The sequence below is a fragment of the Myotis brandtii genome, unplaced genomic scaffold (assembly GCF_000412655.1).
Source record: "Myotis brandtii unplaced genomic scaffold, ASM41265v1 scaffold731, whole genome shotgun sequence".
NCBI lineage: Eukaryota > Metazoa > Chordata > Mammalia > Chiroptera > Vespertilionidae > Myotis > Myotis brandtii.
Genome location: NW_005370895.1, coordinates 1,393,466 through 1,396,463, shown reverse-complemented (window position 1 = coordinate 1,396,463; position 2,998 = coordinate 1,393,466). Strand labels below are relative to the sequence as shown.

General features: G+C 40.1%; 1 protein-coding gene across 1 annotated transcript in view; it reads right to left on the bottom strand.

The window, feature by feature from the left end:
- Positions 1-2,998, bottom strand: part of TCAIM (T cell activation inhibitor, mitochondrial) — a 22,422-nt gene extending 19,424 nt beyond the window's left edge. Inside the window, exon 1 of the mRNA XM_005882641.2 lies at positions 2,942-2,998. The gene's annotated coding sequence lies outside the window, so the exon portion shown is untranslated. The remainder of the gene's footprint in view (positions 1-2,941) is intronic.

Genomic DNA, 2,998 nt, shown 5'->3' with positions numbered 1-2,998 from the left:
GGTTAGAATGGGCTTTCTTTAATCAGAACAAGGCAATCACGGTTAACAAAGCATGATTAATATTTCTTATAACTATAGCTAGTCCCCAATATTCAATTTTGTCCCAATACCAGTAATAAGCAGGTTACAAACATTACCATTTACATTAGCAATCACCAAAATGAAATACTTAGCTATAAAGCTAACAAAATATGTACAAGATGTATATGAGGAAACTAAAACTCTGATGAAATAAGTAAAAAAAGAACCAGGTGCTCGTCCTCCAGGGAGCAGGCACGTGTCTCAGGCGTGTCACCTTTACCTTCCTCACTTCTATGAGGAAGGGCCCTTTCTTTGCCCCTATAACTTGTTTCCTAAGCTCATTTCTTCTACAAATTATTTCTTCTACCTCTGTGATTTTCCAAATAAATATTCTCATTAAAAAAAAAAAGAAAAGAACTAAATGGAAAGATATTCCTCGTTCATGGATAGAAAGAGTCAATATTGTCAAAATGTCAGTTCTTCCCAACTTGATCTACAGATTCAATGCAAATCCAATAAAAATCCCAGCGACTTATTTTACAGGTATTGACGAACTCATTCTTAAGTTTATACGTAAAGGCAGACAACACAGAATAGCCAACTCAATACTAAAGAACAAAGTTGGGGGACTGACATTACCCAACGTCAAGACTTACTACAAAGCTATAGGAATCAAGACAGCATGATGCTGGTGAAAGAACTGATAAACTGAACTTCATTAAAATTAAAAACGTGTGCTCCCTGAACGATAATGTAGAGAGGATGAGGAAAAAAGCCACAGATTGGGAGAAAATACTTGTAAAAGACACACATATCTGAAAAAGGACCGTTACCCAAAATATACAAAAAAATCTTCAACAAAGCAAATTCAGACTAACTTAAGACAGCCCAAAGCTTGCAAAGACGAGACCTAGAAGGATATAATATGCAATCTATAGCTAGCTATCTCTAGTTAGCTAGTGGTAGGATAATAAGTGCTTTCATTTTTTTCTTATTTCCTAGTTTATTAACAAAGAACATTCATTTAGTATTTAAGACCCCTAGGCCCTGGCTGGTGTGGCTCAGTTGGTTGGATATTGTCCCTGCACTGAAAGGTTGCAGGCTCTGTTGCCGATCAGGGCACATGCCCAGGTCGAGGGCTTGATTCACATAAATGTTCCTTTCCCTCTCTCCTTTCCTGTCCGCCTGTCTTTTCATGTGGCACAGATCTTGGGTCAGTCCTCAACTTTGCAAGACCAAGAAGCCAATTTTATCACTTCCACCAGAAATAAACAGGTCCTGGGAAAATAAAACCATAAGGGACCTGACTGATAACTACAATGCCAACTTTTTAATTTACTATTGAGAAACAGAATTGCTAAGAAGACTAGAAAATTCAGATCTGTGATTTTTTTTCCCCCTTAAAGGATTAGCCACACAGAAAATGAAATGACTGTCGGCAGACTGAATATACACTGCTTCAGAGTAAAGCTGGGTGCTCTCATTTGCTAATGAGAAATAGTCTGAAAGCCTAGGGCACCCAGGGTTCTTGTCTTCAGACAAATTACTACATGGGTGGTTCCTGTATGTATTCCACGGGGCCCACTATCCTCCCACTGGGAAAAGCCTCAAGCATGCTATAAAATAACTGAGGTCAACCCTTAAAAAAAAATAAAAACAAAAAAATAACTGAGGTTACACTATCTTCTCAGACTTGGAAGGTGCTCTGGGTACCTTAATTCGCCCAATTCATCACCAGGCATTTACCAGGCTCTTGGGTGCCAGGTTCTGTGCAAAGTATTGGGAATAAAAAAACATGAAGACAATGCCACCTCTCCAAAAACTTACAGCCTTAGGCGAGAGGGAGGGTGCGGAAACAGACACAAGCAGATGATTATAAAGCGATGCAGTAAATGAAATAACAACAGCCATGCACAGAGGATTATGGGAAACTCTCAAGTGCTACAGTTGGAATGGGGGCTGTGGAAGGTCTTTTCCAAGGAGGTGGTACCCTCTCTGGGTGGAGGGTGGAAGATGGGGAAGGACACAAGTCATTTAGAAAACAATGTAAATGTCTGCTATAATCCACTTAATACTAATATTAGCTTCTATTTCATAAAATGAAAATTGCTGCTTTTAACCTAAATTCTGTGCTGAGAAGTGAGGCATTTAATATTTTGTTCAGTTTGAAATCAAATTTGGTAGAGATACCTAAGTTGGTGGAAAGGTTTAATCTGGGTAGTTAAAAAAAAAACTTTCATTTTGCTTAAATTACTTTTAATTCTCACTGGAGGATATGTTTTTATTGATTTGGGGGAGGGAGGGAGGGAGGGAGAGAGGAAGAGAGGGAAGGAGAGAAAAAACAGTAACGTGCTTGCCAAATTGAGATCCTAAGATTGATCTTTGTCCATTTGGCAACATTTTTATTTGACAGAAAGTTATTTTTCCTCAGGCTGCTTTCAGTTAAACTGTGACTTCCTTTGGCAAATACCTTGTTCGGTTTTTAAAAGCAGTTTGTTCCATCAAGGAGGAATAAAAGCGGGCAATTTTTCCTTGCTTTTCAGGTGAACGTTTCTTAGGGAAGGGGGGGAAAAAAGCAAAGAAAAAGTAAAAGCAGTAAGTCCTGTTAGACAAATTAATTCATTGTAGCAAGGGCAAAGAGTATCTAGTCTTCAGCTTCCTTTCCTAAATCTTTTGCTGTGAGATTTGAATCATCACATAAGATAAGTCAAAGACCGGAGAAATAGTAGAGTCGAAAATACTTAAGTCTAAATAAATCGTCTTTGGTTTCTCACGGCAAAGACAAGGTAAAACAGATGCGATGCGGACACTCAGTTCCGAAGTTGGCACGTCGGGACGGCGCGCTGCCCACCGCGACCCCCCTTTCCTGCCCCGAGCAGCCAGAAGGCGCACTTGGAGCCCCGCCCCTCCTGCTCCTTACAGTTCCGGCCAGTGTCCGCCCCAAGGGCTCCCTCCAACCTGCTCCATTTTCAACCTG